This window comes from Balaenoptera musculus, chromosome 9 (genome assembly GCF_009873245.2).
Source record: "Balaenoptera musculus isolate JJ_BM4_2016_0621 chromosome 9, mBalMus1.pri.v3, whole genome shotgun sequence".
Taxonomy (NCBI): Eukaryota; Metazoa; Chordata; class Mammalia; order Artiodactyla; family Balaenopteridae; genus Balaenoptera; species Balaenoptera musculus.
This window is the reverse complement of record NC_045793.1, coordinates 63,273,503-63,286,355: the sequence shown is the minus strand read 5'-3', so window position 1 is coordinate 63,286,355 and position 12,853 is coordinate 63,273,503. Positions and strand designations below refer to the sequence as shown.

Genomic DNA, 12,853 nt, shown 5'->3' with positions numbered 1-12,853 from the left:
TTCTTTTCCAATTTGTATTCCTTTTATTTCTTTTTCTTCTCTGATTGCCACGGCTAGGACTTCCAAAACTGTGTTGAATAATAGTGCTGAAAGTGGACAACTTTGTCTTGTTCCTGATCTTAGAGGAAATGGTTTCAGTTTTTCACCATTGAGAATGATGTTTGCTGTGGGTTTTTCGTATATGGCCTTTATTATGTTGAGGTAGGTTCCCTCTATACCCACTTTCTGGAGAGCTTTTATCATAAATGGGTGTTGAATTTTGTCAAAAGCTTCTTCTGCATCTATTGACATGATCATATGGTTTTTATTCTTCAGTTTGTTAAAATGGTGTATCACATTGATTGATTTACGTATATTGAAGAATCCTTGCATCCCTGGGATAAATCCCACTGGATCATGGTGTATGATCCTTTTAATGTGTTGCTGGATTCTGTTTGCTAGTATTTTGTTCACGATTTTTGCATGTATGTTCATCAGTAATATTGGTCTATAATTTTCTTTTTTGTGTGATATCTTTTTCTGGTTTTGGAATCAGGGTGATGGTGGCTTTGTAGAATGAATTTGGGAGTGTTACTCCCTCTGCAACTTTTTGGAAGAGTTTGAGAAGGATAGGTGTTAGCTCTTCTCTAAATGTTTGATAGAATTCACCTGTGAAGCCATCTGGTCCTGGACTTTTGTTTGTTGGAAGATTTTTAATCACAGTTTCTATTTCATTACTTGTGATTGGTCTGTTCATATTTTCTGTTTCTTCCTGGTTCAGTCTTGGAAGGTTATACCTTTCTAAGAATTTGTCCATTTCTTCCAGGTTGTCCATTTTATTGGCATAGAGTTGCTTGTAGTAGTCTCTCAGGATGCTTTGTATTTCTGCGGTGTCTGTTGTAACTTCTCCTTTTTCATTTCTAATTTTATTGAATTCAGTCCTCTCCCTCTTTTTCTTGATGAGTCGGGCTAATGGTTTATCAAATTTGTTTATCTTCTCAAAGAACCAGCTTTTAGTTTTATTGATCTTTGCTATTGTTTTCTTTGTTTCTATTTCACTTATTTCTGCTCTGATCTTTATGATTTCCTTCCTTCTGCTAACTTTGGGTTTTGTTTGTTCTTCTTTCTCTAGTTCCTTTAGGTGTAAGGTTAGATTCTTTATTTGAAATTTTTCTTCTTTCTTGAGGTAGGCTTGTATAGCTATAAACTTCCCTCTTAGAACTGCTTTTGCTGCATCCCATAGATTTTGGATCATCCCGTTTTCATTGTCATTTGTCTCTAGGTATTTTTTGATTTCCTCTTTGATTTCTTCAGTGATCTCTTGGTTATTTAGTAACGTATTGTTTAGCCTCCATGTGTTTGTGTTTTTTACGTTTTTTTCCCTGTAATTCATTTCTAATCTCATAGCGTTGTGGTCAGAAAAGATGCTTGATATGATTTCAATTTTCTTAAATTTACTGTGGCTTGATTTGTGACCCAAGATGTGATCTACCCTGGAGAATGTTCCGTGAGCACTTGAGAAGAAAGTGTAATCTGCTGTTTTTGGATGGAATGTCCTATAATTATCAATTAAATCTATCTGATCTATTGTGTCATTTAAAGCTTCTGTTTCCTTATTTATTTTCATTTTGGACGATCTGTCCATTGGTGTAAGTGAGGTGTTAAAGTCCCCCACTATTATTGTGTTACTGTCGATTTTCTCTTTTATAGCTGTTAGCAGTTGCCTTATGTATTGAGGTGCTCCTATGGTGGGTGCATATATATTTATAATTGTTGTATCTTCTTCTTGGATTGATCCCTTGATCATTATGTAGTGTCCTTCCTTGTCTCTTATAACATTCTTTATTTTAAAGTTTAAAGTTAAAGTTATTTTATCTGATATGAGTATAGCTACTCCAGCTTTCTTTTGATTTCCATTTGCATGGAACATCTTTTTCCATCCCCTCACTTTCAGTCTGTAGGTGTCCCTAGGTCTGAAGTGGGTCTCTTGTAGACAGCATATAGATGGGTCTTGTTTTTGTATCCATTCAGCAAGCCTGTGTCTTTTGGTTGGAGTATTTAATCCATTCACGTTTAAGGTAATTATTGATATGTATGTTCCTATGACCATTTTCTTAATTGTTTTGGAGGTTTTTTGGTAGGTTCTTTTCTTCTCTTGTGTTTCCCACTTAGAGAAGTTCCTTTAGCATTTGTTGTAGAGCTGGTTTGGTGGTGCTGAATTCTCTTAGCTTTTGCTTGTCTGTAAAGATTTTGATTTCTCCATCAAATCTGAATGAGATTATTGCTGGGTAGAGTAATCTTGGTTGTAGGTTCTTCCCTTTCATCACTTTAAGTATATCATGCCACTCCCTTCTGGCTTGTAGAGTTTCTCCTGAGAAATCAGCTGTTAACCTATGGGAGTTCCCTTGTATGTTATTTGTCATTTTTCCCTTGCTGCTTTCAATAATTTTTCTTTGTCTCTAATTTTTGCCAGTTTGATTACCATGTGTCTTGGCGTGTTTCTCCTTGGACTTATTCTGTATGGGACTCTCTGCGCTTCCTGGACTTGGGTGGCTAGTTCCTTTCCCATGTTAGGGAAGTTTTCAACTATAATCTCTTCAAATATTTTCTCGGGTCCTTTCTCTCTCTCTTCTCCTTCTGGTACCCCTATAATGTGAATGTTGTTGCATTTAATGTTGTCCCAGAGGTCTCTTAGGCTGTCTTCAGCTCTTTTCATTCTTTTTTCTTTATTCTGTTCCACAGCAGTGAATTCCACCATTCTGTCTTCCAGGTCACTTATCCGTTCTTCTGCCTCAGTTATTCTGTTATTGATTCCTTCTAGTGTAGTTTTCATTTCAGTTATTGTATTGTTCATCTCTGTTTGTTTGTTCTTTAATTCTTCTAGGTCTTTGTTAAACATTTCTTGCTTCTTCTTGAAGAAGCTTCTTCTTGCCTCCATTGTTTTTCCAAGGTCTTGGATCATCTTCACTATCATTATTCTGAATTCTTTTTCTGGAAGGTTGCCTATCTCCACTTCATTTAGTTGTTTTTCTGGGGTTTTATCTTGTTCCTTCATCTGATACATAGCTCTCTGCCTTTTCATCTTGTCTATCTTTCTGTGAATGTGGTTTTTGTTCCACAGGCTGCAGGATTGTAGTTCTTGCTTCTGCTGTCTGCCCTCTGGTGGATGAGAGCTCCTTCCTTTTTAAGTCTAAATAACCTTCCATTATATGTACATACCACATCTTGTTTGTCCACTCGTCCGCTGATGAACACTGAGTTACTTCCACCTTTTGGCTATTGTGAATAATGCTGCTATAAACATGGATATACAAATATCTCTTCAAGACCCTGCTTTCAATTCTTCTGGGTATATGCCCAAAGTGGAATTGCTGGACCGTATGGTAATTCTATTTACAATTTATTAAGGAATCATCATACTGTGCTTCCACAGCAGCTGCACCACTTTACATTATCACCAACAGTGCACAAGTATTCCAATTTCTCCACATACTTGACAATGCTTGTTTTCTGGTTTTGTGGTTTTGGGTTTTAATAGTAGCCATCCTAAGCAATGTGAGGTTTTATTTTTGTACCATCAAACTGCAAAAATCCATTGTGCATGAGACTGGAAGTTCCCTCACTTGGGTCAACCACAAATCTCCTGTGTTTTAGCCTCTTTACAAAATTGGGATATTCCTTCTCCTTCTCATCTTACAGAATAAAAGCAAACATGGTTGCTCCATCCTCATGAGAGGAATGATACATACAACTGAGATTACTTCTAAAGAAATGGCAAGATATTCCTAGGAGTGCAGAGGAATAAGAGGAAAACAAGGAGAACAATGTAAAGGAATTAGAAGTTCATGGGAAACTGAGCAGGAGCTATGAATAATCAGACAGAGAAACTCACGGTGTGTGAAGCTCACACCTGCCTTAAGGTGAGTAGCCAACAGCAAAAAGCCAAACACCCTGGAGAAAAGAACTTCACTCCTGCTGTTCCTTGATTATGGCATGCCTGCTCCAGCCTGAGAGCCCTTGCACATCAGTTACCTCTGATGCAAAGTTCTTCCTCCCATTATCTGTGTAGATAACTTCCTCCTCTCCCTTAAGTCTTTAATCGACTGTCATCTTCTCTTTAAACCAACTTCAATCATCCTATTTATATTTGTAACCCCCTTCAACCTCTGGTATGCTTGGTTCCCTCTTACCCACTTTTAACTTTCATTTCTCTCATAGCTTTTATCAACTTCCAGCACACTTTGTGATTTACTTATCACATAGTGATTTACTGCTTATTGCCTCTTCCCTTCCCTAGAATGTAAGCTTCACAAGGGCGGGAATCTTTGTCTGTTTTATTCATTGACGTACCTTAAAATCGTAGAATAATGCTTAGCCCATAGTAAGTGTTCAATGAATATTTGTTGAATAAAAGGAGAGGAGAAATATGTGAAAAGGAGGGAGAAACAAAAAAAAATAGAGTAATATGTTCCTGGTGCTTCAATAATGACGCCCAAAGCTCCTAAAGTGAAAAAAAAAAGGGGGGGGGGGGGAGAAATGTGGCTTTATTAAGCATATGTGCTAAAATTGCTCAGGATGTCACAGTCTGAGCTACCCCTGAAAGCAAGGTCTTGAGCACAGTCTATGGCCCAGGGAGCAGCAGTGAGGGACCAATGAGAGTGAAACAGAGAAACAGGAAAGAACAATACAAAGATGCATTACTGAGTTTGTCACTGCTGTAGGTGACTCATGCTTGATCCTCCTGTGACCTTTTGAGGAGCCTTAGGAAATGTCAGAACTGCCCACCCCAGAGACACAAGAGAGACTGATGCACCTTATCCATTAGCTTCTGTCTCCAGTGGTCAAGGATAACTCCACCTCCAGAGCTTGGGTGGAGGTCAAGCTCTTGGCACTAGAGGCAGGAAGCATGATATATGCAGCCCGTGAGGTGAGGTACCACCAGATGACCCCTGTGAGAAGCTTCCTGAACAACGCACAGAGCTAGTCACTGAAGCCTGGCTAAGAGTAAAGAGGATGTAAAGTGGTTCAGAGGAGTGTCTTATACAGGTGCCCAGCACACACTTGAGTCACTCTTCCTGACCACATTTTGAATCTTTCCTTAGCTCAACACCTCCCAAATATTCAATGCTTCAATATCTTACATTGGCCCTACCTTGAAACCTACCTCAAGGAAGAGAATGAAAAGGAGATTGAGATGTGTATGGTTTCCAAAGGAGAAAGAAGGTATGGGGAGGGCCAATCAGAAGATAATTTGCCAGTGGGCTAGGAACACCCTAAAGAAGGCAGCAACTGACCCCAAAATGAACTAAAATGACTGTCACCTTAAATGCTCTAAGAGACTCAATCCAGAGATCAATGAGTATGACAGATACTTTATGAACAAGTCTTTAAATATTTCTGGAGGGCTGGCAATATGGCAACCCTCACTAATGCCAGTGAGGCCAGAAGCAGACTGAGAGAACTTGGCGTTGGGCGGAGCTGTGGCAGGAGAGGGCTGTGGCAAACCACGTGCTCCTGACTCTCACTAGGAAGTGGGGAGAAGTCACTGTGCATGTTTTGGGCCAATAATAACTCCTCATTGATTGCCATTCAGGGTCAGAGATTAGCCCTTTCAGTCAGTGGCGGGGCCCATTGTACAGGGTGTAGGAATGCAAAGATCCTGAAGGGAAACATCCATTTACTCATTCAAAGTCCAACAAGAACAAGGGAGCAGAGGAAGTAATCGAGGCAGAAGGAGTAAGTGGTTGAGACTTGGAGAAATCTGGCAGGTCAAGGCCAATGGAGATGAGAGATTTGGCTCCTCAGAAGGGTTTAGGTAAAAAAATAAAGAAGGGTGAAAGGAGGTGGGATGTAAGAAACAAATGGGATTTTTAACTAGTAGAACTGAAAATAGTAGAGAAGAAATGGATGAAGTAAATCAAACTAACATAGACAGTGAGAAGCATGCATGTGCACACATGCAGAGCAGAAACCATAGACACACTTGCTGCCCTCAAGCCTTGCCTACCCAGGTGTTAGTCCTTGCAGGAAGCCCTGCCCAGTGCACCCAGGCTGAGCTGGCATCTCTCCTGTGTGCTTCCCCCATCATAGCCCTCCTCATGTGGCATGCAATTGACTATTTACTTGTCTGTGTCCCGCCTCAGAGTGTTAATTGCTTGAAAGCAGGGACTTTGGCTCTTCTTTGTATCAGTGTCTAATTCAAAGGAGATTCTCAGAGATTCTCAGAGAATGAATCAACTATTCTTCCCATGAAATGGAGGTATGAAAACAAGTCCAGAAAAGTCAAACACAGAGTGAAATCGTTGGGGTTACAGATGAAACAAAACATACAAAAATATGAAATTCTTATTTTAAAAAAATACAGATTCTTTGCTTTCATACCAAGAGATTCTGACTCAAACTTCCTGGCTATGTCTCCAATTACAGTTCCAGATTTAGAAAGAAACAGCTCTTCCAGGAAATTCTTGCCATCAAGCATTTTCTTCAAATTCTGAGTAAACACTACTATTATTTTCAGCTTTCAATCAAGAGTAAGAGAAGAATGAAGATGGTTCAGACACACAAATATTTCTTGGTGACTTCAGTGATTCTGACACAGTAGTGGGTTTGACAGGAACCAAATGAATGTGCACTTCTACAAGCCCTCCTAGAACTTTCAATACAGGTGATCCATGGGCCACACTGTGGAAAAGCTACTGGGTAAACTGCAGACAGCAAACCCTATCCTGACCAATGCTCTTACAGTGATAATGATGTCCAAGGGCACACAAGTATCATCAAGAATTTTCATCAGTAAGCGTGTTCTCCTGAGGCAGGAGAGGCCAGTAAACACTGTGATCACATGCAGGGCTGTCTGTGTTCATGCCCAAGAGGCAGAGAAGAGAAAGCAGGCACATCCCTGAGGCACTGCTGAAACAAATGGACATGATAGGCTGGAAACAGTGCTTGAGAGTTCCTCACAATGCGAAGTGTGTTTAAGTTCTTCGGAGAAAAGTTTAATAGTCAACAGCAACAAAAAATCAAATATGTCTAATAAGGAACTTGTATTCATTTTCTTGGAAACACTGAGGAGCTGTCTGTCCTAAGATGGGAGGGACCGGAGGGTGGAGATGCACTGGAGAAAAGGAGAACATAATGAACAAGCAGAAGCAAAACAGAACAAGACTGTGGAGATGCACTGGAGAAAAGGAGAACATAATGAACAAGCAGAAGCAAAACAGAACAAGACTCCAGAGGGGAGCCAGTGCTTTTGGCCTGGAGAGTTTCACTGATGGATTTTATAAAGGCCCCTGACAGTTAAGTAAACCTTGCACGTAGGTTTAAGAGCAATGCCCCAGTCCACCATACAAGGATGAACAAAGACTGAGTAAAACAGAGTTATGAAAAAGTCTAGAAGTGAAAAGCCTTCCTGCTACTGAGTCCAGTCGGCATCTCCACCCATTGCTGTGTCTTCCATGACATTGTACATAGAGCATATTTTATAAATAAACATATTTATATATTAAAGCATTTAACTTTTATTTTCAATGTTTAGACTTACATAAAAGTCACAATAATAGTACCGAAAGGCATGATATACCCTTCACCCAGCTTCCCCTAATGTTATCATCTTATATAAGCACAGTGCAATTCTCAAACCCAGGAATGAACATCGATATTATATTATTAGCTAATCTAGTGACCTTATTCAAATCTCACCAGTGTTCCTACTAATAGCCTTTTTCTGGTCCAGGACCCACTTGAGGACCACACTTTGTGTTTAATTGTCCTGTCTCTTTACTCTCCTCTAGCCTGGGACAGTACCTGAGTCTTTGTCTTTTTTATAACCTTGACACTTTAGAGGGCCACTTCTCTTGTAGAATATCTGGTTGGGTTTGACATTCTCTCATAATCAGATTGAGGTTATGTATTTTGGGCAGGAATACCACAGAAATGAGACTATCCATTTCTCACCGATGTATTCTTAAGGGATTTGAGAAGAAAGCAGAGAAATCAAAACAGGAATGAGGGAAATGTTAAGGTTTTTTTTAAAAGATAAAAAGGTGATGTTTTCAAGAAAGAATAATAGACTGCTGACAGAAAGTAACGTCTTAGGTCATGGGAGTAAGGACACAGTGAAACAGTCACTCAAACATTGCTGGAGTGAGAATAAATTGGTACAAAAGTTTTAAAAAGCATTTTGACAGATATATCACATATCCTAAAAATTTTTATAAAACCTTTGACACCAAAACTTTACTTCTGAAACTCTATCCTAGGAAATAAGTGGAAACTTTGCTATTTATCAGTGCCGTTTAAAATAGAAAGAAAATCAAAGAAAAATAACTGAACATCATTATAGTAAACAATTGGGATTTTTTGCTACACAACATCTGAACATCCTTCTGATTTAGTAAGGGGAGATCCCAAGAGGCAAAGAATTTAGGGCCCTGATTCCCACTATGGAAGACAATCAAGGCATGTAAACAGCAACGCAGGGCTCGACCAATTCATATACTTACACCTGGAGTTTTGAATACTGAGGGAGGGATGCAAACAACCAGAGGCAGTCAGAAATCAGCAACAATTGAGGATGTTTATCCTGTAAATTACTGAATCACAACATCATTTGAATTCATATGTTCACCATGTGTCATATGTAAAAATTAGGACAGTCATTGGGAAGTAATTGGACTTTGAGAACTATCCTGAGGATGTATGATGCTATGGACTGAATTGTGTCCCTCTAAAAGTGCTATGTTGAAGCTCCCCAATGTGAAGGTATTTGGAGACGGGGCCTTTGGGTGGTAATGAAGTTTAGATGAAGCCATGAGGGTGGGGCCCTCATCATGGTATTAGTGCCCTCAGGGAGCAATCTCTCTTTCTCTCTCCTTCTCACTCTCTCTCCCCCATGTGTGGACACAGTGAGAAGGCAGCTGTCTATAATCCAGGAAGAGAGCCCTCACCTGGGAACTGTATTAGCTGCCACCACCTTGATTTGGATTTCCAAGCCTCCAGAACTGTGAAAAATAAATTCCTGTGATTTAAGCCACTCAGTTGATGGTATTTTGTTTTGTCAGCCCAAGCTGAGTAAAACATATGGGAAGATTTGGAGAACTTTATATACTTTGAACCTTCAACTGCCACCCTTGTCTGATGAAACTGCCCCTAATATACTTGAAGACCCTCTAGTAACCTCATATGAAGAAATTGCTTTGCAAGGAAAAATCAGTTCTCTTTATCCTTCACTTCTCTTCACCAATAGTCTGATAACTAGAGTCAGATCCCAGAATGTCTTGGGAACACAATGACAAAGTCAATCACTTGTGGAGAAGGCTTATACACCAATGGAATTGCTGGAATCTACAAAAATCTTGGGAATATGTGTAGAAATGAATTCTAAAGATGCTCAAACAAGTGTACACAGCATGAGTACATTCACCAGAGATTCTGGATTTGATAAACTAATTCAAGTTGCTACAAGTGGGTTTAACTGGTGTTTGGATGATTTTCCCAAAACCTAGACATAACAGTGGACAGCACAAAATGAAGTCAAGATGCCATTAAAAAAAAAAAAAGCACCCTTAAAATAAACAGGAAGATATACAAGAGTTCACGAAATAATACTGGAATGGATTAATCATAGGCAACTCATCAACCATCTACCCTCTAACTATATCCTTCAAGGGGATCTGACACTTCATTCACCCAGGCCTTGAGAAATACACTGGTGAGAAGAGGGCTAGTATCTCTGAAAAGCACTCAGGTGGTTTTGCCTAAGGCCAGGACACTGGTGGGAGACACTGCAGTGCAATGGGCTCCCTGACTTCCAAGAGGATGGGAGGATCCTGAGATGACCGAGGCTCTGGGGTGCCACTGAACTGCCCCACACAGGATGAGAGTGGCTGCCAGAAACAAAAAGGAGGGTCAGGGCGAACATCAGAGTGTTGTCTTGCAGGGCTCTTTGGCAGAGAACACTGACCATGAAGTTCATAGCACCAAAATCTACAAGCAGATGACCAAAGCTCTTCTTGATTTGTATAACTGGCAGGTCTCCAGGCTGGTAAATAAGAGCCTAACCTGAGCATAAAGTATTGACAATCACAATACCTCACAGATGAAGAGCTCCTTAACTGAAGGGGGAGTGGGAGATTTTTTGAGGAGGACTTTGCAACAATACCAGACTTTATTGTGAAAGTTCCCCCAGCCTTCAAAGGAGAACAGAAATGTGAGGAGTCCTTACACCTGTTTTCTAAAGCTTCTGGTTCCAGGCTGCCCTCAACACAGTATAGGGCTATTTGGTTATACCACCCACTTCCTGATTATACCCAATCTTGTGAGCAGCATTTCTGAAGATGCACAATGAGAAAGTTATGCCACAATATGGGGGATTCTGTAAATAACATAAGCTAACTAGATCTTTTCTGGCTGGGAAGAAAAAGATTCTGCTCTCAGTGGAAAATATTTAATTTGTCTTTGGAAACACATCCTGCAACTAAGTGGAAAGGTCTGTCGTGCTTGTAAAGATGATGCCAAGTGCACAATCCGTAGCAAGAAACCTCTACAATTTACCCATAACAAAGCAAAGGGAAGACAGGGCTTCTGACTTCTGGAGACCTTTTCTGGCTACACACACACACACACACACACACACACATGCACACACAAAACCAGAGAAATGCTGTGCTTCCAGACTAAAATATAATAAAAATCCTACTACCAGGAAATGTAAAAAGAAGTTGTTTGCAATTAGCAGTGAGAATCCTCTCAATGTAAAAAGCACATGCCAGTTGGCCTACATACCTAACTAAGATAAGATGGATGAAATTGTGTCTTTACTCTGTGTCAGTCATAAAACTGAAGTAGCATAAAATGCACTGCTTGATTGGAAAATGGGAAAATACAAAAAAGACCCCTTGAGAGCCTCATCTGTCAGTCTTTCCTTGTCCTCTGGGAGAGAGAAGTTTAAATTCTCATACAGCTTTTAGAGAATACTTAACAAATGCAGTCAGAAAATAAAGCAGACGCTGGTGGCAAGGATAATAGTATGAATAAACTGGAACTATTACAGAATTTTATACTGTGTCCACCCATGAACTATTACTTCAATTATTTTAAAATATGCAGTCCATATAAATTCTCAGGTGCATTCTCAGGCACCTTGCAAATTGCTGTCTAAAGATAGTACATAACAGGTTAAATCTTGAGAAATTCTTTTTCATTTTACCGATGTTATCGTGCAACCTAATTATAAAATTTCCCCATTTAAGGGGAAAAAAGATTTCAAAAGAAAAAAGAAAAAGGAAAGATTTTTAAAGTTCCACAGATTGGAAATCGTTTAGCAGATTAAGGAATAAAAACTGTTAGAAAAATTTTAATATTATGGTAACTGTGTACACAATGGTGCTAAAGAAAAAGAATTACAGAAGGCTGCCAAGGTCATAAAAATTAATTAGAGACTTTACTTACGTAAGATATTACCTATCTAGGCAGATATGACAAAGAAATTGTTATGGAGTAGTGTGTGTGTTTGTGTGTGTTCAAACTCACTGCTCACAGAAAGACAAGCCCAGGGATGAAATATACGCACATCACACACATTTTGGGGTTGCATGGTTTTTCTTACTCTCAAGGAAATGCAGCTTTACTGAACTCAGTGCCACGGAGATAGGAAGTAGGTTTCTACTACATCGAGTAAGGGGGGAAAAAAAGAGAGGGAGAGAGAAAGGTGAAAGACTTGAAGGGAAGAAAGTGTAGTTATATGGCAATACCATTCGGCCTCAGAAGCAATGAGCCTATTTCTAAAACAAAATAGATTATTGCTTCTCTTGTGCAAAATCTTAAAGGAGCCTCCTGAATGTTTCTTCCAAGCCCATTGTTTCTTTATCACTTTCCCCACAGGAGGTGTATTGGTGGCAATGTAATTGCAATCGTTTTTTCTTCCCATTCATTTCATATTCCCCCCTCCCCACACACACACCTTCGCCTTCCAAGTCCTAAAGTTGTTCAGGTTAAAATCCCGCTTCATATTTACCAGAGTTCTCGCTTGTGGGCACGTGGATATGTGTTAAATAGGGTGGGAGGGGTGTCGGGAAAATCTAGAAACCTAGTTGAAATTGCCTCATAGAGACATAATCTTTAACAGGTGACCAAATTGGGTCCTCCTAACCCTGTCTGCCTTGGCGCCACAGGAGAGCGCCCTGAGCTAGCACTGAGGCTCGTCCAGCGCCAGACAGAGAGATGTGCGCGGGGAACAAGGGGCTGGAGCGCTGGTTCCCAACTGCGGGTGACAGGTTGCTGACGGCCTGCAGACTGACACGAAGCTGGAAAAGAGAGGGGGACCTGCTAATGAGCCATTGTTTGCACCGGAAATGGGTACCCAGTACAGAGACCGGAAGGAAAGGTCAGTGGGGGGAATGCGTGACTGACAACGAGCGCCAAGGAGAGGCCTGTGCAGGCCGCCAGGAGCAGCGGGGCGCTGGCAGCGTGGAGATGCCAGTTCGGCTCCTGCAAAGAGCGGCGCCCGTAGGCCGGGCTCAGGGTTCCCGGACCGGTGCGCAAGCTGGCCGCTCCCCGAAGCACCAGGCCAACGTCTGCAGGCCCCCGGAGCCCTGTTTAAGGACTCAGCGCAGCTCCTGGGCGTTGCTCAGTTTCGCTGAGAGCCCGCAGCGGCGGTGGGGGGTTGTAGGGGGAAATAGCGTTCTGATAACCTGGGTGTCGAGGATTAAGCTGTGGCTGACGCTTCCTGGTGGGGGGGGGGGGGGGGGGCTGTGAGGAATCCAGGGACGTGGGTGCGCTCGGGACTCCCAGGAAAGCCCTGCAGGCCCCCCAGATTCAAGCTATAGGTAAAACCTAGAGGGTAAAAGCTAGAGGAAGCTCACCGATGAGGAAAACT

At 41.0% G+C, this 12,853-nt stretch overlaps 1 protein-coding gene across 2 annotated transcripts in view; it reads right to left on the bottom strand.

Moving 5' to 3' along the window:
- The window catches only part of NXPH1 (neurexophilin 1), a 402,818-nt gene that overhangs the window by 315,370 nt on the left and 74,595 nt on the right, over positions 1-12,853 (bottom strand). The gene's annotated exons all lie outside the window — the stretch shown is intronic.